Genomic DNA, 22,979 nt, shown 5'->3' with positions numbered 1-22,979 from the left:
TTTTCAGCAAATACCCGATAAACAAATCACACTAAGATACTAGTCTCATGATAATACAATGCACTCTTCCTCCCAGGGATATCTGTATTGAAGACTTAATCCAAAAATACCACTTCTTACCATCTCCTCTATTACCACGCTGGTCCAAGCTACTATACCGTCTTTCTACCTGGATCACCACAGCAGTTTCTTAGCAAATCTTCCTGCTTCAACCTTATAATTCATAGTCTCTTCTCAACAGTGATCTGACTATCATTTCCTAGCCCCAAGCCCTCTGATAGTTCCTTAATTCACTCAGAAAAAAAGCCAAGTATTTCCAATGGCCTGCAAGGCCATAAATGAAATAAGGAAAGCAGGAGGAAGAGTGTACCAGAAAGAAATAACCACTTTGGTCATGTTAAATATGAGATGCCTAGGAGACATTCCAGTGGAGCTGCCAGAAAGGTATTATGCTTAGATCCTCAGATGAGAGCTTCAGGTTAGATAAATGGTTCTCACCTGGGAGTGATTCTGTCCCCCAGGAGACACTCAGCAATGTGTGACACATTGTTGGTTACCACTTGTGGGACGGGGGGGGGGTTCTACTGGCATCTAGTGGGTGGAGGCCAGAGATGTTGCTGCTATATAGCCTAAGGTGCACAAGACAGCCCCCCCCCGACAAAAATTTACCCCATCTAAAATGCCACTAGGTGGGGCGCCTGGGTAGCGCAGTCCTTAAGCATCTGCCTTAGGCTCAGGGCGTGGTCCCGGCGGTCCGGGATCGAGTCCCACATCGGGCTCCTCCGCTGGGAGCCTGCTTCTTCCTCTCCCCCTCCCCTGCTTCTGTTCCCTCTCTCGCTGGCTGTCTCTCTGTCACATAAATAAATAAAATCTTTAAAAATAAATAAATAAAATGCCACTACGTGCTCAGGCTGAGAAAAACCTATGCTAGAGAAATAGATATGGGAGATCATATTTAAAATGCAAAGTACAGATAAAAGACTAGTATCCAAGATCTACAAAGAAGTTCTCAAACTCAATACACGAGAAACAAATAAACAAATCATAAAATGGGCAGAAGATATGAACAGACACTTTTCCAATGAAGACATACAAATGGCTAACAGACACATGAAAAAATGTTCAAAATCATTAGCCATCAGGGAAATTCAAATCAAAACCACACTAAGATACCACCTTACGCCAGTTAGAATGGCAAAAATTGACAAGGCAAGAAACAATTGTTGGAGAGGATGTGGAGAAAGGGGATCCCTCCTACATTGTTGGTGGGAATGCAAGTTAGTACAGCCACTCTGGAAAACAGGGTGGCGGTCCCTTAAAAAGTTAAAAATTGAGCTACCCTATGATCCAGCCATTGCACTACTGGGTATTTACCCCAAAGATACAGACGTAGTGAAGAGAAGGGCCATATGCACCCCAATGTTCATAGCAGCATTGTCCACAATAGCTAAATCATGGAAGGAGTCAAGATGCCCTTCAACAGATGACTGGATTAAGAAGATGTGGTCCATATATATAATGGAATATTACTCAGCTATCAAAAAGAACGATTTCTCAACATTTGCTGCAACATGGACGGCACTGGAGGAGATAATGCTAAGTGAAATAAGTCAAGCAGAGAAAGACAATTATCTCATCTATGGAACATAAGAACTAGGAAGATCGGTAGGAGAAGAAAGGGATAAAGAAAGGGGGGTAATCAGAAGGAGGAATGAAGCATGAGAGACTATGGACTCTGAGAAACAAACTGCGGGCTTCAGAGGGGAGGGGGTTGGGGGAATGGGATAGGCTGGTGATGGGTAGTAAGCAGGGCACGTATTGCATGGTGCACTGGGTGTTATACGCAACTAATGAATCATCGAACTTTACATCAAAAACCAGGGATGTAATGTATGGTGACTAACATAATATAATAAAAAATATTATTATAAAAAATAAATAAATAAAATAAATAAATAAAATGCAAAGTACAAGGTGAGAAAAAGAAGAAACCTTGAGGAGCTCCTCTTCCCACAGTCATGTCAAAATGGAAGAACCAACACAGAAGACTGAAAGGGGTCAGCCAGAATGGGAAAAGGCAGGGCAGGAAACAGTGGTGGATCAAAGGCCAAGAAAAGAGTGTTCCTGAAAGGAAGCAACACTCAACAGTGGTCCACTCCATGGAAAACCGCTAAGATGGCAAGTGACACCAGTCGGGGTAAGGTTAGAAAGAATGGAGGAGGTGTGCTGTGGGTGTAAGAGAACAGAGATACATGGGAAGGCTGCCAGCAAATGAGGCTGCTGCATACATCACTCAAGTGAAACCAACAGGCAGGTAGTTGGGCTCCTCCAGTCCCCTGGCTTTGCCAGATGGGAGAGATCAAAAAGGTGCAAAGAATAAGGGAATCTGCAGGAGAGCAATTTGAATTAGGGCAGCTAGGTCTGGGTCAGGAAGAACTGATGACAGAAGGGAACTAATGAATAGAGAAGAGTGGGGGGAGGGGGTTAATGAACTGAAACTCTTGATGAGTCATAAACATGTTTCCATATCAGTAAATATACTCCTCTACCATGCTTTTAATTGTTCCATATTAATATAATCTATTTCTTAATACTATTAAAGTAAATGTGATTTTACTTTAGTAAGAAAGAGCTATTTACTATCTGAACATGGTTCGGGGTCCTATTTACTTTGCCAGACCAGGAGGAAACAGCATTTAGGAAAAGACCATGTTATGGTGAAAGATATGCTAAATAATAGTCACGGGTTAAAATACTGGCTTTTTCATTTGCTAATGTGGCAACTTTGAATGACTTACTTAACCTCTCTGATCCTAAATCTCTTTACTTAACAGACTGTGGTAAGCACAGCAGGTACATAAATCCCCTTGAAGAATACCCACATCCTAATCCCAGGAATCTGTGAATATGTTATGTTACATGGCAACCAGGAATTAAGGTTGCTAATCAACTGACCTTAAAATAAGGAGACTATTCTGGAATACCCAGGTGGACCCACAGGAACCACAAGGGTCTTAAAGGGAAAAGAGAGACGCATAAGAGCCAGAACCAGAAAGACTGCTTCTGAGACCTGACCCACCACCGCTGGCTCTGTAGATAGAAGGAGGGCCACAAGCCACAGAATGTGGGCAGCCTCTAGAAGCTGGAAAAGACAAGAAAACTGATCTCCCCTAAAACCCCCAGAAAGGAATGCAGTCCTGCCAACACTCAGTAACACTCATTTTGGGCTTCTGACCTCCAGAACTGTAGGAAAATAAATGTGTCGTTTTAAAGCCATGAAGTTTCTCTTAATTTGTTACAGAACAATGGGAAACTAACACCAGGTTATATGAATCAACTTCGGAATCTGTGTAACCAAGAAAATATAAATAAAGTACAGGAAACATTTAAATAGCTGCTATTAGTATTATTAGTGCTAATACCATCACAGCACCAAAACCAATGGTAGTCAAGAGAAAGAACACCCACTCGGTTCTAGAATTTACACTACGCCGTGACCTAAGACATCTTAGTTAACCTTAGTTACCCTATGGGACTCATTTCTCTCACTTATAAAACAAAATGGGGGGGCCTAGAATACATGACTTCTAAAGTTTCTTCCAGTTCTAAAATTTTATGATTCAAAAATCTAATTCCTTAATGACATTCTACTTATTGCTAATTAACAGATTCCGAAAATCCTATTAACTAAAAACAGTAAGCCAAGCGGTTTTCATGTAATGTTTCAACGTTTTCAATATTTTATATTGCTGAGTTATAGCCTTATAAAGTTGAGTCACGGCATAAAAATCACAGACCTGCAAGCAAGGGAAAATATCTAAGTCATCCTGCTACTATTTAAAGGCCTCACAGTCAAACTACAATAATATCTTCTCAAGTAGCTCGAAGTATATTCCCGCACATTACCTCATTTATTCTTTTTTTAATAGCTTTGAGATATAGCTCACATGCTACGCTATTAACCCTTTCATAGCAGATGACTCACTGGTTTTGGTATGTTCACAGAGCTATAAATCCATCACCGCAAAGAATTTTTTAGACCATTTTCATCATCCTAAAAATGATGATTAGCAGTCATTCCCCACCTCCCTTCTCCAGCCCTTCCTGGCCACTAATCTACTTTCTGTCCCAACAGACTGGCCTATTCTAGACATTTCCTATAAATGGAATCATACCACATAGGGCAATTTGTGTGTCTGACTTCTTAGCATGTTTTGAGGTTCGTCCATGTTGTAGCACGTGTCAGTACTTCATTCCTTTTTCATGCTAAATAATATTCCACTGGATCGTGTGAATGATATGCCACATTCTGCTTACCCTCAACAGCTGATAGACGTTTGGGTTGTTTCTATGTGTTAACTATCTGGACTAATGCTGCTATGAACATTGTATAAATGTTTAATGTGGATGTGTGTTTTGAGTTCTCTTGGGTATGGACCTAGGAGTGGAATTGCTGGGTAACATATGGTAACTCTACGTTTTAACCTTTTAAAGAACTGCTAGGCTGTTTTCCAAAGTGGCTGCCTCCTTTTCTCACACCAGCAATGTATGAATGTTCGTTCCAATTGCACCACATTCTTACCAACACTTGCTATTATCTATCTTTGATTATAACCAAATAGTTAGTATGAAGTGTTACCTTTTGTGATTTTTGACTTGCATACCCCATGACTAATGATGTCGAGCATCTTTTCATGAGCTGATTTACAACTTATAAGTCTTCTTTGGAGAAATGTCTATTCAGGTCCTCTGCCATTTTTTAATTGTGTTGTTCTGGATAAAAGTCCATTGTCAGATAACTGATTTGCATGTATGTATTTTCTCCCACTCTATATACCTCATCTAAACTTAGGGCAACTACTTACACTCAATAAACAAAGTCTGTGTCGCTATCCCCACTTTGCTGGTAGAATTGGCATTTTATATGATTAAATAAACTGGACAACTGGCAGACTCAAAAAAAAAAAAAACCTTACAGCTCTGCCCCTATTTTTATTAATTTAAAGGGGCCATATATTCATGGCAACACTGGTGACAGCACACCCAGGAAGGCACCCTCATTCAACCCTGATGCTGCTTGTATTGATAACCAGACAGTATTATTTCCACAGTATATCAAAGATGATTCATTCATTCACTCAAAAAATAGTTATTAAGTGTTATGTGGCAGGTGCTGTGCTCAGGATGCATCAGTGAACTTGACCAAGTCCTTCATTAACCTTATAATTTGGCAGTGTTATACAAAATCCCTAGTGCTAAATCAATTTCCTAAAGGCAAACCGTCCAAACAAAGAAATTTATCTTAGTGCTTAAAAATTCACCATCAACTCTCAAGAAGAAACATTATAGATTTTAATGCAAGGGATATCCTATTTAAAAAAAAAAAATCTAAAGTGTCAAACTTATTTTGTGGCCCAGGATGACCTTGTTTTAAGTATTGACCTTACTAGGCCATCACTTGGCTCTTATAAATCCTTTTTATAATGCAGCCATGTTTAATGACATCTGTCAAAATGAAACCTGAGTAAAGGAGGAAAATACTCATACTTCTCTACCTTTAACCAGAAAAGCCTGAAGGCTCAAGTCTATATCATAGCCAGTTCCTAACCCATGTGAATAAAAATGTTATGATAGCTCCATTAAACATAAAAACAAAAATACAGAATTACAAATCCAACCACCTAAAAAGGCAGTTCTAACCCGGTCTATCAAACTACCCTTAATGAAAAGCAGAGGGACTAAATATCCCCAGGAGACCGAAGGCACGGCACTAACTGGCCCACACAAACTTTACATTTCTTGGTCTATTCTAAACTATAATATACCTATTTTCTTACTTTAAAAAAAAAGTTAGCATTTTTAATTAGAGTCAATAAAAGAATTTGTTGAGAAAGATCTCACGGTTTATAATTAGAACTACATTCACTTTTGCTGGGCAAATTCGGTAAATTAAGTAACAGCTAGTAAAACGAACGCTGGGGAAGATGTACCATGCCTACCTCATAGTTCTGAGTGTCCTCAACACACCACTTTGTAAACGCAGGCTGTGCCTACTGCCGCCTGGCCGGCGAGGTGCCTGCAAATTACGGCGGCACAGGCTGAGCCTGGAGGGGGTGACCCGAGGTGATCCCGAGGATGGTGTGCTACAAGAGAGTAGGAGCTACAGATCAGTGCGGGGCTCTTCCACACCGTGAACCGGGAGGCTTGGGCTTTGCTTCAGGGACTCAGAGAACAGTGCTAAGTGGGCAGAACATGGTAGTGCCGGCTTCCATTTCCCCTACTTTCACCTGTCTTACATTGTGGGCTTGCAGGGAGGTTTTCCGAAGACTAAAATCAGAGTGATGAAAAGGTCTGTAAACCTAAACCTAGAGGAAGTCTTGACTCGGCAGACAACAGCACGCATCACATCTGAAAGACCAGCGAGGACAAAATGGGAGAATGAATAATGAAGCTGGTGAGGGGCAGAGTCAAAAACAGGAAAGGGTGCGGCAGAAGCCAAGGGTTGGGGTCAGACCTTTACCCACTGAAAATAATGCCTATTGTGGAGTGGGTGTGTCTGCTTTAAAGAGCAGCAATGGGATCCTTCACCCAGAAGCATTCAACTGCTGAAATCTGAAACTCCAATATGCTACTTATGGGCTACAATCTCACCCTTCCAGCTCTCTCAACTCCTTACCTGCCTTTGCCAATCAAGGCTCCACAGAACAGCCAACCTGAGCCTTCAGAAAAGTAAAACAGATCACGTCACTTCTCTGATTCAAACCTTCCAATGGCTTTCCCAGGACACTTGAATAAAATCCCAGATCCTCCTGCAGCCCTGAAGTATCACAGCCTTTTTTTTTTTTTTTACCACTCTCCTCCTCACTATCACTCCCCAGTTACCAGGCCACTCCTCACACGAGCTCCGGGCCAGGGCTCCGCCATGCTGTCTGCATACCCTGGGATGCTGTTCCCATTGGTGTGTCCTAACTACATTCCAGTCTCTGCTCAGAGGTCATCTCTTCCAAGAGTCTCTTCTTGTTCACATTATCTAAAATAGCATCTGCATCACTCTCTATCCCCTTACCCTTCATTGTTCTTTTTAACATTTTCATACATATGTTTACTACCTCCCGTCTAGAAATAAGCTCTAGCAGGGCAGGGACTTTGCTTTGATCTAAGTAGCCACACCACAGAGAGCAGTGTTTGGACGATATGCTCAATATTTATTGAATGAATAAACGAACAAATAAATCATACTTGATCTTAATATGTTTCAGATTCCAGTTTTTCCCCATGCCCTCTCTATTCTTTTCCTGATCCATGAGCCACGCTCCAAGCTCCACTTCATCTCCACTATAAGCCTAGGATCTGATCATCCAGCTTTGGCCACTCCCTTGCCAAAACGTAGCTTTCTTGCTGGCTTGTCCTTCCCCTATACCAATCTTCCCCACTCCCACACCCAGACTTAGAGATTGCTCCTATAAAAGCCCCAAGTCCACCAAGTGGACCAGAGACTCTGCAAATGCATGGTCTCCCATCTCAACAGGGCCCTTGCTTGCTGCTGCCCATCATTCTCTTTGTGGGCTCCCAATCAACTCCCTGTCTCACATTTCACAGAATCAATTCCAAACTTCGATCACTTTCTTCAAGCTTCCTATTCTTCCCTCTACTCAGCAAGTGACATTACCTCCACAGAACCAAGAGAGAGGTTATTAGGTCAGACTCCCTCAGTTTCCTGCACCCCTCCTGCCTAACAACCACACTCCTACCTCCTTCCTGAGACAGTGGAAGAAGGATGTCCCTCAGCCCTCCCAAAGATAACCTTCAACCAGGGCTCCACAACTCAAGCCACCCCACCTCCTAAGGGATCTGATGCCATCATTTATCTGCCTTCCTCTTCCAAATCTTCCACTTCTTTCTGACCTTCCCCCCACTGTACATAAATGCTTAAAGCTCTCCCATTATAAAACAAATGAACAAAAGAACCTGATATACTCACTCCCCCAGATGTGATTCTCTCTTGCCACTGTCCTAGTTGCGCCTTCCCAATCACAACCAAGTGTCTTGAAAAAGAGTTTAAACTCATTATTTCCACCACTGCCACCAGCACCCCCAATTCACTACTCAACCTCCGCAATCTGGATTTTGTACAAACACAAAACTCTCTCCAAAATACAAACAACTTCTTAACTGAAAATTCATTCAGAATTTATTAGACCTGTCAATTTAATACTGACATTCTCAATTTTAAAAAAGCTTGCCTCTTGGCTTCAGTAACATTACTCTTTCTTGATATTCTCCTCTTTCGGACTCTTCTTTGCAGTTTCCTTTGCTATGGACCTTGATCTGAGAAAAGCCCCTTGCATGTGGTGTAGCAGTTAAAAATCTGGGCTGTCTTAGCTTGGGCTTCCATAATAAAATACCGTGAGTGGGTGGCTTAAAGAACAAAATTCATTTTTCTCACAGTCTGGAGGCTGGAAGTCCGAGATCAAGGTGCCTGTGTCATCTGGTTCTGGTGAAAACCCTCCTCGTGAGTGGCAGACAGCTGCTTTCTCAGTGTATCCTCACATGGCCGAGAGCTCTGCTGTCTCTTCCTCTTCTTGTAAGGACACCGGTTCTACTAGCTCTACTGGATCACCCTTAAGCTTTATCTCCAAATATAGTCACACGGGGGATTAAGGCTTCAACACATGAATTGGGGGGACACAACTCAGTCCGTAGCAGCCAACAGCAATACAAGAATGGGAAAAACCAAATGTTATATAATAACAATAACCGTACAAGTGTAAGAACTCTACAGCAAGAAAGAAAAAGGACAGCACATGAAAATATCAGGACACAAAATTTTTACAAGAATATGTTACGCATATGAAATAAAAAGGAAATCAAAACAGGAATGATGTTCAAAAAAAGGAGTTTATTTCTAAACTCTTTGTTAGACAATTTGAAAGATAAACTTTCACAGAATGAATATATAAACGAAAAACTTCAAGTGAAAAAAAATCACTAAGAATACTTCCAAGATCTCTGGGTGATACACAACCTCTTCAACAGATACGAATGTGTCTCTGTCCCCCGTCCAGTGACCTACAAACGAACAGACAAGTAACTTTGCTCTCTACCACTACCCTTACACCCAATATACAACGGAATACAATTAAGATGAATGCGATTAAGTCTTCCATTCTGAGAAGAATGGCAAATACTATTCTCACCAATGATGAAATACTGCTGGACAGGAATGGCAAAGAGTCTCCACTCTACCCGGGAAGCAAGTTCCTTGGTTAAACTTAGGTTCTGTGCTGGGCCAGCTGTGGGAGGCAGGGGGGCCTGTAAGGAGGGGACAGACTCGCTTGTCCATCTGTCTGCTACAGCCTGGCTTTGTCTCTGGAAGATACTTTCTTCTGTTATCCTTGCTGGAAATATAGGAAGTGAACATAGGAGAGTATGTGCTCCAAAGAGGCAGGAAAGAGCTAATAGCCTATTTCCTGGGGGTACATGTTTGGGGGTCAAAGATTGCTTTAGTTGTCAAACAACGTCAAATCATCACAGGCTTTGCCAAGCGAAACTTGTGGTATCTTTGGCAACACAATCCTCTCAAAACCTCCATAGGTCTCTTTGTCTTCAGCCAGTGCCACATGAAAGTAGCCACAACTCAAAATTTAGTCTGATGGTAGATGCTAAGCTTGTCAATTCTGTCCTCCTATTATTAGCTGACCTCCGAGGCAGATGCATCCCTCTCTCTCAATTTAAGTTTAGCTAACTTGAGAGCATCTGATTCACGCGGCAGGATGATTATACCATCACCACACCCCATTCACATCGGGGCAACCCATGTGACTTAAAATGTTCTTTCTGCCTGAATGATTTCAGGCTCAGCCACTCCATTAGGTCTGGCCAATAAAATATGAACAAAAGTAACACATGCCGCTTCCAAGCAGCTGGGTCTGCCATGTCTCTCTTCCTCTGAAACAGAACAGCAATGTCCCCAGAAAGCCTATTCCTTTGGCTTGGAGTGGTAGAAGATGGTGGAACGGAGCCACAGACATGTCAGAAGTAAGAAATAAACCTTTGTTGTCCTAGGGAACTGAGACTGGATTTGTAACTGGAGCTTTACCTAGCTTAAGTGACTGGTTCAGGTGGGAAGATAAATCCTTACTATGATCCTTGCCTAGCCTGGCTTCCACTTTTCTCTGGCCAAGAAAATCTGACGAAGGTTCCTAAAAATGAATCTAACCTCTTGTTGTTTGGGAGAAAGAAACTATTTTTTCCAACCCTGCAATACCCCGTATTACTGTCCTTTCCATCAATGTGAAGCATAGGCCAGGGGTGTACAGAACTTCATTAGCAAATTTATACCCCCTCCCAACTCGAAGTGCAAACTAGCTAATTGTTCTCTTACTTGACACCCTCTTGGAGTTCCTTGCTAAAGCAGCTAGTCAACTAGTGTGAGACGTCTCACAGTAGCAGTCTTTCTAACCACTGCCCTGGAGGTACAAACTGGGCAGACACATCCATGCCCTTCCAAGTTATCAGAGGTGACAGCTTCCCCAAGTGTTCTGCCATAGCATAACAAGGGTCACCCGTTTTCCAGCCTATAACACGGTGCCTACTGTCCGCTGGCCAACCACTCAGCCAGGGCCATGCATTTTAGCTATTTATCATGGCAACATCCCACTTCAGGTACCAATTTTGGCATTAAACTGGGTATGGGGAAAGCTGCTGTGATAAAATGATAACAAATACAGTGGCTCAAACAAGAAAGCTTCTTCTCTTCCTAGAAACAGTACAGAGATAGGCTGGTGCTTAGGGGAGGACGGTGAGTAGTAGTTGGTTCTGTTCCACAAGGTCATCTGGGGACCTAGGCTGATGGGGATGGCTCTGCCATTCTCACCACAGGATGTCTACCTCTGGATTCAAGGCCCCTGTTGCCATTCCAGCTGTTGCTGCTTTCTAGTCAGTTGGGGGGGGGGTGCATGGCATAGGGAGAAGAACAGGACTAGCTCCTCATCGTTAGGAAGATAACCCAGAAATTGCACATACCACTTTTGCTCACATTTAACTGGCCCAAACCTAATCAGATAGACATCTCCTATAGTCAGGGGAAACTGGAAAGTACAGTCCCTAAGACAGATTCAGAAACGAACAGAGAAAAGGATATCCTAGATACTGGAGAAGAATTAACAACAGTCTCTGTCATACCTCACACAACCTATTCCCAAGAGTCATCAGAAAAATTTTTTAAAAGTGTACTTCAGATTTCAGACCGTGGCGGCCGCTGTTCAAAACCTCCACTGGCTTCCTCTTTCACTGAGCATAAAAACTAAAGTCCCCACAACGGCCTACAATCTCCACGCAACCTGCTCCCTCCAGTACCTCTCTAACTTCATTTCCTAATACTCTTCCCTTAAAACAAACACCAAATGTATTAAAGATCTGAATGTGAAAGGTAAAACTATGAAGCTAATGAAATAGAAAGTAAGATGATATATTTGTGACCTTGACTGATAAAAAGATTTCTTCAGATCTCAAAAGTACAAACAATATGGGAAAATTCTGATGGAACTGAAAGAACTGACTCCACCAAAATTAAGGACTTGTTATTCAACAAAAAAACATTATAAAGTTAACAGACAGGCAGAAGACTGGAAAAATATGTTTGCAACTTCAAAAAAAAAAAAAAAGCATTTAATACCCAGTGTATGCCAAGAACTCTTTAAGATAACAAAAAGAAGACAGGAAATGCAATTTAAAATTTGGTAAGAGACAGCAGCAGACAGTTTACAGAAGGTAAAGACAAAATACAGAATGCCTCATTAAATTTGAATTAAAGATAAGCAATAAGAAAATTTAGTATAAGTATGTCCCAACTAATGCAAGGGTATATACTTATACTCAAAATTTATTTGCTGTTAATCTCATATTCAAATTTAACAGGTTGTCCTGTATTTTTATTTGCTAAATCTGACAACTAAAGGTGAAATCTATATGGCTAACAAGTGAATGAAGAGAAACTTAGCCTCACTGGTAATCAAAGAAATGCAAAATAAAACTATGAGATACCATTTTATAGCCATTGTATTAGCAGATAACCCTTGCCTTTTCCATTTTACTACAGAAGATCATTTAACTTAGGACTCTTTTTTTGATCATATCACTAGGCAACAAAAGTCCAACTATTTACTGCATATGCAAAGAGAAAAACCACATTTCAAATCCATTATTTCATACACATAAATAATATCACATAAATAATCCCAGTAACCATATTCAGGCATCGAAGACATCTTTTTTCTAGAAAATTTAAGTACCTATTTAGTATAAATTTGTAAAATTTAAATGTTGAGGATAAGAATGTTTGAGTATCATTTAGTAATTAAACAATAGCAGTTCATAAACAATATATTAATTTTAGTACTGGGTTGTGATTAAGCTCTTAAGGTTAACTATCATAGCAGGTCAGAAATTTGGACTATAAATAAATACAAGAATTAGGCTTCACATTTTCAAAGAGCTTTCACATAAAAATGCTTTACCCAAATCATAAATGTCGCTTTATCACTGGACAATATTCGTCTGGAAGGCAGAGAGGTATGGCACGAGCTGTAGGTAAAGGAAGGAAACAGGCGCTGCACGTAAACATGACAATACCCATTACCCATTCTTTTTTTAAATATTATGAGCTTATTTCATATGTAAATACAGTACACAGGGTATTTTTAATAAAACTTCAATACAACAAAGAAAGTACATCGAAAACTCATTTTGCCTTCTCTAACTTCTAATATAAAGAATACCCTCTGAATTTATTTTAGCATCTTAAAGGAAAACATTTTAAAAACTAAAATGTTACTGTGTGAGATCAATTTAGAAAAATATCTACTTTTTGTCAGAGTTCCAGTAAACAGTCATAAATAGCTCTTTATTTCATTCTGAATAAAAATATTACAAAATAAAAATTAAACCAAAATACTTTATAAAAATGGTACTATGATATGTGTGGTAAAATGATTCACAGATACTAAAATAACTCAGCCTACCTTATATAAAAGACATACACTATAATCATTAACCTTCTAAAATACTGATAACTGTTAATTAACTTTCAAAAAGTCATCACTTCTAGATGTATCTCTAACAACAGCAAAAACAACAAACTTTTAGATCTATAATTCAGCATCCATCAAGACTACTTTTGGCAGGCATATGATACGACACACTCCCACAAGAGAGAAAAATAGACATAAAAGTAACAGCTTTCACCATAGTGTTTAAAACATTAAAGTATTTCCATCAATAACATATTACCTTTTTTTTTTAAAGATTTTATTTATTTATTTGACAGAGATAGAGACAGCCAGCGAGAGAGGGAACACAAGCAGGGGGAGTGGGAGAGGAAGAAGGAGGAGCCTGATGTGGGGCTCAATCCCACAACGCCGGGATCACGCCCTGAGCCGAAGGCAGACGCTTAACCGCTGTGCCACCCAGGTGCCCCAACATATTACCTTTTTAACTATATATAACTATAATCCTTGAAGCAGCCTGGGTCCCAAATAACATATAATCTTGTGACTGGCAGATAGAAAACAAATGATATTCACTGCACTCATTTCTTTTCTTACAAGTTTCAGAAGAAAAGCAAAATCAAAAGTGTGTATTAGCGCAACTGCTAATATACATGTTTGACATAAATGTCAATGGAAAATAAAAGTACCTATTCCCCAGCTTCAAGAAAGGAAAAGATTATTCTTTGGCTCTATTCCAAGCTGGGAACAAGTAACCACAGAACCGGTTTTAAATATGCCCCAATCTATCAATCCTTAAACTCTAGCCAACATTTCCACTTAAGCACTCAGCTGAGTAAGTCAGGCGATCGGCAACTGCCTTGCTCCTCAACGCCAGCCAGTCCCTAAACTCCAAGTTTAAAGTTGGCCAATCCCTAAATTGTCTCACTGAAAGTAAGCCAATCCTAAAACTCCATGCTTCTTCAAAACCCTATCTAAGTACATCTCTGCCTGTTTCAAGGATTATATTCTGCAACATTGCTCTTCCTTGTTTAGCAAGTATGAAATCCAGCTGTTTCAGTTACACTTAATGGTGGTCTCTCCCCTCAATAATACTATAAATATTATGGTAATTTGGATATCGCATTTTTCTTCATGGAGGTAAGAAAAATAGTTTGCTATGCTAATTCAGTTGTATGAAAAGTTGAAAATCTTCACCTTTTAAATATAATTCTAATCCTTCATGCCCAATATACAAATGTACTAAGAAAGGTCTTTTTCCTTCCCTTCTCAATTCCAGACCCACAATTTCATACTATCAATTGTCCACAGCCAGCCAGTGGATGTATTATAGGAAACATTAAAACTTCCAATTACAGACCTAAAAATACAGAACTGGCGTTTGCCACAGGGGCAGGAGGTGGGGGGGATAGGTAAAATGGGTGAAGGGGAATGGAAGGTACAGGCTTCCAGTTATGAGATGAGGAAGTCCCAGGAATGAAAGGGACAGCATGAGGAATGTATATAGTCAAGATACTGCAATAGCTTTGTATGGTGACACTTTCTGTGAGCACAGCACAATGTATAGAGTTGAGGAATCACTATGTTTGTACACCTGAAACGAATTCAACATTGTGTGTCAACTACACTTCATTAAAACGAACAACCTGATTTTTAAAATGGCAGAGGAACGGAATAAGCATTTTTCCGAAGAAGCCGTACAGATGTCCAACAGAAACATGAAAAGGTGCTCGATATCACTCATCATTAGAGAAATGCAAAGCAAAACCACAATGAGATACCACCTCACACCTGTTAGAATGGCCATCATCAAAAAGACAAGAGGTAACAAATGTTGGTAAGGCTGTGGAGAAAAGCAAAGGGAACCCTTGTGCACTATTGCTGGGAATGTAAACTGATGCAGCCACTGTGGAAAACAGTGTGGAGATCCCGCAAAAAAAAAAAAAAAAAAAAAAATTAAAACTGCCATATGCCCCAGCAATCTCACTTCTGGGTATTAAAATTCTCCTTCCAATTACTGAAACTCACATCAAGAATTGAATATCATCAAATAATCTTCAAACAAAATGATAACTCATCAAATATTTGAGTAGATATTCTTTTTGAAAGTAAGAGAAACAGCCTCAAATGTGACATAAAAAATGGCAATGGCTAAAGAGAATAATATGGTTTCTAATTTAAAAATCAGAATGAATGGAAATCCTAGTCCAAATCTAAATCCCTCTATCAGAATGGCAAAGTGAATCACGCCAAGTGGGTTGCCTCACCAAAGTATACTTAAATACAGCTGAGAGCCATCTCCTCACACTGCTTTTGGACTTAATGTGCTCAAAAAATGGATTCTACAGAGCAAGTAGCACTACCTCACACTTTATCAAAACTCAGTGAAGATTCCACTCAAGTCCAATCACAGTAGGATGACAAGCACTGAATCACCAACTGCTTCAAGTGACAACATGAACGTCTAACTACATGTTGTAGGAAACCAGAATGTCACCCCCAAATATGCCATTTTGACATTTTGATTATTTTGAGTCAAAGATACTTAAGAAAAAGCAGGTGCAAGGACGCTCTGACTCTCCTTTTTTTGTCCTGAAAGTAAAAGATAAAACTCCCATGTGAAAGGTATTCTCCCTTGTACCAGGAGGAAGGAAGATATTCTTATCACCAGAGATGGGGAACTTGGAGCTGAGAAACCTGTACAAAGAAATTTTACTAAACTAATCCTTATCTTCCTCGTTACTTCTTCACCATTTACTACCCCTAGCCCAGACTCCTCTGGGTCTTGTCAATTCTTCACAAATTTATTGTTTCATTATCTAAAATGTATAAAAGCTTCCTGTTCTGTTTACTTCTTTGGATCTTCATTGAAGGCTCCCCTGTACAAGTTTAATAAAGTTTGTATGTTTTTCTACTGCTAATCTGTCTTGTGTCAATTTAATCCTTAGGCCCAGATTGAGACCCAAAGACGATGGAGACTTTTTCCTCCCTTACAGTGTCAGGAGACCTACTTAGCTAGGTTAAGCATGGATCTGGTGAATTTATCCAGAAACTGTCAAATTTATTTATTAGAGAATATCTGGAGAGGCAGCATAGGTCAGTGAAAATAGTCAAAACTACATTATGAGTTGGGTGACCTTAAGTAAGTTCCCAGTTTTCACAGGACAGTCAGGAAGACCAAATGAGATAACTAGTAACCTTAAAAATGTCCTAAGCATCAAAATCTCTCAAAGTCCTAGATTTGCTTTTGTCCCTAACTTGCTGTAAAAATACAGGAAATCATTTGATCTAAGTCTGTTTCCTCATCTGGCAAATAGTGATGGTAATGCATGCCCTACACATTTCAGGGGTGTTCATGAAAATCACATATAAAAATTAATGTAAAGGATTTCTGAAATACATAAATAACCACGTAACTGTGAGATAGTTAATTCAATATATGAAGGAGATTCATACTAGCAAACCTGTTACAACCCAGGATTATATAATTTCCAAATTTAATTAATTTACTAAGAAAAAAACGTTCATATGGGGCGCCTGGGTGGCACAGCGGCTAAGCATCTGCCTTCGGCTCAGGGCGTGATCCCGGCGTTATGGGATCGAGCCCCACATCAGGCTCCTCCGCTAGGAGCCTGCTTCTTCCTCTCCCACTCCCCCTGCTTGTGTTCCCTCTCTCGCTGGCTGTCTCTATCTCTGTCGAATAAATAAATAAAATCTTAAAAAAAAAAAAAAGAAAAAAACATTCATAGCTAAATACAAACCAAAAACACTACACATATTGGCAACAACAACAACAAAAAAATCAAGGCTATTAGCTACAAAAACTATTTTCCTTGCAATAAATGAACCAAATTGGCTCAGCTCTCCAAAAGCAGTTCAACACAATCTTTTGTTCAAGTCATGTGTTTGCCACTTACAACTACTGCCTCAACCTCTAAAGCATAAAAAACAAAAACAAAAAAAACCCATCCACAAAAAATAGTAAGGAAGAAAGAAAAAAAGTTACTTATTGCAGGGTTTCTCAATATCAGAAGTACTGGTATTTTGAACTGGATACTTTTTTACTGTTGGGGTCGTCCTATGCCTTATAGGATATTTAAGAACACCCCTGGCCTCCACCAACTACATGACAGGCACAATGCCCTCACACATAGTTGTGATAACCAAAAATGTGTCTAGACATTTGCCAAATGTCTCCAGAGTGACTTGGGGTAAGGAATAAAATCATCCCTAGTGGAGATCTACTGAGCTAAATGCACAGTTCCATACTCCATATATTTCAGTATTTATATCACATTTATCTAGAATGCAGCTTTAAGCTAGCACTTTTGCAGTATAAGGACCAAAGAAAAGAATGCTGTCTATAGGATAGTAATATCGTAAGAATTATAGCTATGGTAGGGAGTTATGGTCAAATTATTCCTTCCATCAACAGGTTGTTTCTGCTTAAACCTAAGAATTTTCTTCTTGTATGTTCTTTTGGGATAAAAATTTGGTTAATCTGTCACTAAAGCTTAGTCTCCACCCAGCCTTACTAATTAACAGTCATTATTATTTATGTGGGGGAAAAAAAAATCAAGCCTCAAGATCTTAATTTCTAAGTAACCATGTACCAAATGAATCAAATTTAAGTGACACTTAACTGTTTACATTAAACATATTCAAACATTTACAATGCTAAGCAAAAGTACACAAACTAGTATTCAGCTATTACTGCAAATATACAAAGTGTGTGTATGTGTGTGTATATGCATATATATATGCACCACACATATATATACATACACACACATGTAAGAGTTCAAGGTAATATGCAAGATTAACAGAAACTATAAGTTTAAATATTAAAAAAAATATTTAGTGCCCACTATATGTTATCAGTGAGCTAGACACATAATTTTCTACAAGAAACAATTTCCATATACTTACATTTGTATTCTTAACTAGTAGTCTCTAAATTTGCTCATGTAAACATAGATTTTTAAAAGAATTTGGATTTTAGAAGTTATCTAGGATAGTCAGTGCTACAAAGAGGGGCTCCTGTCTTCAAACAGAAAGACTTACCATTATGCCTGCCATGCTGGGAGCTTTCTAGCACAATTAAACAATCATCAACCTGCCCTCGCTAAGCCTGAACTTAAAAAACGACAAAGCCTGAGCAATCAGCAGCCCCTTCAAGATCCTTTATACCATACATGCATATCTGATATTCCAGAGAAAGCTAGCTGCAATTGTGGGATAAAGAAATACTAATCATTTCAACCCCATTAAATTTGGGGAAGGCCAGGTAGCAGATTTAAGGTTTTGTGAACTGCAAAATGAGATGGCACATTTCTACATTTATATTTGTGGAGAGTTCCATTTAGAGTGATGGTGGACTTGGTTGTTCACAGCAACTCTCCCAATGAAAACTGAAAAAGCTAAACGAGATATAACTTTATATATTGTTAAGAAGAAACTCTGAAATTAATCACAAAATCTACAATGCTGTAATTTTATAAAATCTTTTAATGGTTCAAATTCGAAATACTCACGTTAGGAAGTAATAAAATTGTGACAAATGTACTGACGTTAGAGTATACCCTTAAAAAGATCTACAGAAATAAGACACACATTTCTGTGCATATTGTTCTAGTTTCTACATTCTACAACGTTCCAAATATGAGGTGTAATCTGTAATTCCAACTATGACATATACTACCAGATCCCCTTTCTGTGACAAAAAAAAAATATATCTCAATGTTAAAGAGATGATCAGCAGAGAAACTGAAACTTACTCCAATATGTGGAACTTTGGCGTGATACACTTAAACCGGTGGAAACCTGCCTGAATACCTCACACAGCCCCTCCATCACCCTGTATTATGCGAGCAGCAACATTTCAAGCCAACTCCCTTATTTCACTAGTAAATCCTGTCAACACTGAGGTAATAGAACTGGAAAAACTCATCACTCCACAATGATACTAAAATATCAGAATTTATTTCATTTGGTGAAAATTATATCATTGCCAAATAAAGCTAATGCAAATATAGTAAAATATGCAAGATTATGAGTAATTCTTTTGTTGAAGAGCACTCTTGGGGAGCCTCAAATTCACTGTGCAATTGCCTAGGCATTCTTTTGCTCCTTTGACCCCTTCATGCCCCATCCCTCAAGTATATGGGGTGGAGGGCGGTGCAGAAGGCCAGAATGAAATGATCAGCATGTATTTATGCATTTGGTCTACTCTGGTTTTATTCCCACAGGTTCTTCCTCAAACTCTGCTCCCAAGGAGAGTGGTATGTTTTATTCATTTCTGAACTCACAAAACTTAATCAAATGCCCTGTATATAAAGTCATCCCTAACAGCTACTACATGGCAGGCACTGGATTAGGAACTAGAGACAGAGAAGTAAAAAAGATACACACCTCACCCTCACAGAACTTCATGGAAGGGGGATACCGGATATTGGCTGTGTGAACTGAATCAAAGTAATTAAAGTCCAGTCAGCACAGCGCAATTGCCTGTGTTCTTTTTCCTCCACTGCCAACCAACGCTTAGATGAGGAACAAAAGCAGGCTTTCTCTTCAGAAATATAAATGTTGAGTCTCCAGCTCTGACTATTCCCCTGAGTTCCAAATTCATATATCCAACTGTCTGCTCAACAAGTTGACTTACAGGTAGTTTACAGACATTGATTGTGTGGACTCCGAAGCCAGACTGCTGGGTTTTGAACCCTGGCTCTGTCACTCCCAAGCTGGGTGATTTTAGGCAAGTCACTTTTAACCTCTCCGTGCCTCTGTGTTCTCATTTGCAAAATGGGGACTATAATGTTCCCTAGCACATACAATTGTTGTAAGGATTAATTAATACATGTAAAAGTGCTTAAAACCCTGCCCCCACAGTTTATGCCTACAAAGTGCTTCCTAGTACTACTAGCTCTAGTATTACCGTTACTATGCCTACAAGGCATCTAAAACTAGTCCAAAACAGAATTCAGGATTTTCTCACCAAACCCCTTTCAACCTGTTCAGTCAATAGCACTACTGGTTCTCCCAGTTGTTCTAGCCTAAAACCTCAGAAGTCATGACTTTTCCTCTTCCTTTCCCTCACACTCCGGGTTAGTAAATCCAAACCAGTAGCTCTACCCTCAAAAGTGTATCATGAATTCGACTACTTACTATCATCTCTACGACCACTTCCCCAAGGCCAAGACACGAGCATCTCTCCTTCAGGGTAGAGACAAAGCCTCCTACCTCCCCATTTGTGATCCCCACCCCCCACTCCATGACCTTACAGTTAATTCTCCAGCCAATAAAAGTAAAATCAAATGCTATTTCCCTGCTCTAAACGTTTCAGTGGTTTTCTATCACACCTAGAATAACATCTCTACTTCACCGTAGCCTGCAAGGGCCCCCAAAATCCGGCCTGGTCCTCCAACATCATCTGCCACCACTTTCCCCTTCCCTTGCTATGCCTTGGCCCCCTCAGGCTAGCTTCCCCATCAGACCATTGCTCCTTTGTTGCTCCTACCATCCAGGACTGTCATCTGGAGCGTGAACCCTGAAGCAGGGTAGCCCAAATTCACATGCTGTCTCTATCACATTTTAGCTGTACAACCTTGAGCAAAGCCTCCTGTGTGTCGGTTTCTTCTCCCATAAAAATGGAGATAGGAGTACTTACCGCATAAGGCTGGTGTAAAAATTTAGTGTTTAGAAGACTGCCTCACATACAGTAAGCTCCATGTAAGTGCTTATGCTCTTATGAGCCTTGCCTGCAATGTTCTTACCTCAGGCTCTTCCTCTCACTCAATAGACTCAGCTGTCACCTTTTTTGGAAGGCCTTCCCTCACAGACCGTATCTAAAACAAGCTGCCCTGTTCCCCCACTGTCATTCCCCTATCCTCCTCTACCTCACTGTACTTAATCACTATCCAAAATAATATTAAGTACTTATTCTTCGTAGCCTATTCACTGGAAAATGTAGCCTATTCGCTGGAAAATGAGCTCCACCAGGTTGGGAACTATCTTGTTTGCTGCTCTATTTCTAGTTCTGACTCAGAACCTGACTTCTGAATAAACATACCTCTTATCCAGGCTAGGGGACCTATGGGAATTTCTTAATAACAAGACCATACTTGGCCTTTCATTCTTACACTTGTGATCTCATTTGATCCTTGAAAAAGCAACAGCAAATACACAATCATCTCCCATTTTAGACAGAAAAAGAAAATCCCAAATTTGGGTCACTTGTCTTTGAACACAAAGCTATTAACTGGTAGAACCAAAATTAGCACCCCTGCTTTCTAATTCTAAGGCTTCTCAAAGGAGGATAAACTGAATTAACAGAAATGTGATCTCTCAATCTGGAATAAATACACCCTGAGATGTGTACAATGGTCTTCCCTTCAAAGTTCCTAACAAATATTTATCTCTAAATTTGAGAATTATTATAGTACTAACTCCTCAATAATGTAACCCTTGGCAAGCCAAAACTTTCAAAGTCAGATGTGATGATCAGATATTTCAAGTCCACACAGCAACAATCCCTAAAACTCAGTGTATCCGCGTTGAGTATAATGTACTAGTTCCAACGTGACAAAAACTATCTATGAAAAAATCAGCCACGAGGACCTCATAATTGTCAAGAACATTGTGATCGGGGCACCAGTCATTTCTCGATCCCTGTTCCACTAAGTTCAGTGACAACAGTTCAGATCCCTATCAGACTCAAGTGTTGTCCATGATCAGATCTGGGGTGGCTGCGAGGGGGCTGAGGAGGCAAGACTGTGAAAAAGATCCCTACTTACAAGACCTTGGTTAAATGGCCATTGGCCACCACATTCTCATTATAACGATTGTCTTTCTAAGCTTTCACCTAGCAAGTTTACATGCTTGTGTTACCTCATAGGCTCTCACAATGTTCCCGGTTCTGTGCGAATGACAATTAGCCCAGAGGCTACTTCACCTCCATTTTACACAAAAAGGAAACTGAGGCAGCAGATGGTTATCTTTACAGCTTGTCCTCAGCGATCTGGTCACTTGCAGGATCCCAAAGGAAGCCTAGATGTGGAGTCTCTGAAGAAACCCTCCATTCCAGACTTCCCATGTCAAACTCCAGGGCTAAGGGGGAATCTAAGCCCCCCAATCAAGGAAGGGGAAAAATGGGGGTCGCTCCCATTTGGACCTTCCCCGTTCCTTCCTTGTCCTCGCTCGCCGTCCCCTAGAGCCCTCTCTGCCCCAGGGAAGAAGCGCCGGCCTGTCCCGCGGGGCGCGGCCTCGCCTCCTCGCACTCCCGGTCCCGCCCGCCCCAGAGGGCGCGCTCCCGCTCTGGGCAGGCACCTGTCCCTTCACCACGTTCGGCGGCTCCCTGATCGCCCAAGGATCAAACGCCCGCAGCCACCACCGACACCGGGAATGCGAGCAACAGGGCGAGCCCCGCAGGCCCAGGGAGCTGCAGGAATCCTCAGAAACTTACAGTTTTCCTACAGCGTGCGCGTCACGGCGAGGTGACGTCACGGGACCCGGCGTTCGGGGAGGTCAGGCCGCTGGGCGCCGGGCCGCACCGCCCCCACGGCTCCGCCCCGTGCGCGACGGCGGGAGAGCCGCCCCTTTCCTCGGCGACCCCGCCCCCCGCCGTGGGGCGCTAGGCGCAGGCGCACACGGCCTGCGTGGCCACCTCCTAGGGCGGGGACTGTTTGAGAGCGCTTCGCTGAAAGCCTGTGGCCGAGAGAGGGGGCACCAATGAAAGGGGGCGTAGACACACACCCCCTTCCCTCCACCCCCCTCCCGGGGAGCACAGCAAACGAGCTGTCGTGCAGCGGGCTGGAGTCGGACGCCAGGGTTGTGAGGTAGATTTTCCGCAGACATTGCCTCCCTTCCCTCACGTGTTCATTAAAAGTTCTCCACGTGTGGAAACAACCATTTGCTCCCTATCAGGTGCCTGCGAGCCCTCGGGCGCGAGGATACAGCTCTCCCACGGGTCCTCCC

General features: G+C 41.0%; 1 protein-coding gene across 6 annotated transcripts in view; it reads right to left on the bottom strand.

Moving 5' to 3' along the window:
• ZNF438 (zinc finger protein 438) overlaps positions 1 to 22,979 on the bottom strand; it is a 173,067-nt gene that overhangs the window by 149,059 nt on the left and 1,029 nt on the right. The window contains exons 1-2 of one of the 6 annotated variants that reach the window (XM_040645280.1): positions 22,468 to 22,539; positions 12,519 to 12,585 (exon numbers count right to left, since the gene is read on the bottom strand). The gene's annotated coding sequence lies outside the window, so the exon portion shown is untranslated. Of the gene's footprint in view, positions 1 to 12,518; positions 13,260 to 22,467; positions 22,540 to 22,979 lie in introns of those variants that run through there. The other 5 variants (XM_040645282.1, XM_040645281.1, XM_040645285.1 and 2 more) reach the window with 5 other exon arrangements.

This window comes from Ursus maritimus, unplaced genomic scaffold, assembly GCF_017311325.1.
Source record: "Ursus maritimus isolate PB19 unplaced genomic scaffold, ASM1731132v1 scaffold_31, whole genome shotgun sequence".
Taxonomy (NCBI): Eukaryota; Metazoa; Chordata; class Mammalia; order Carnivora; family Ursidae; genus Ursus; species Ursus maritimus.
The sequence above is the reverse complement of the archived record's forward strand: the minus strand, read 5'-3'. Positions and strand labels throughout refer to the sequence as shown.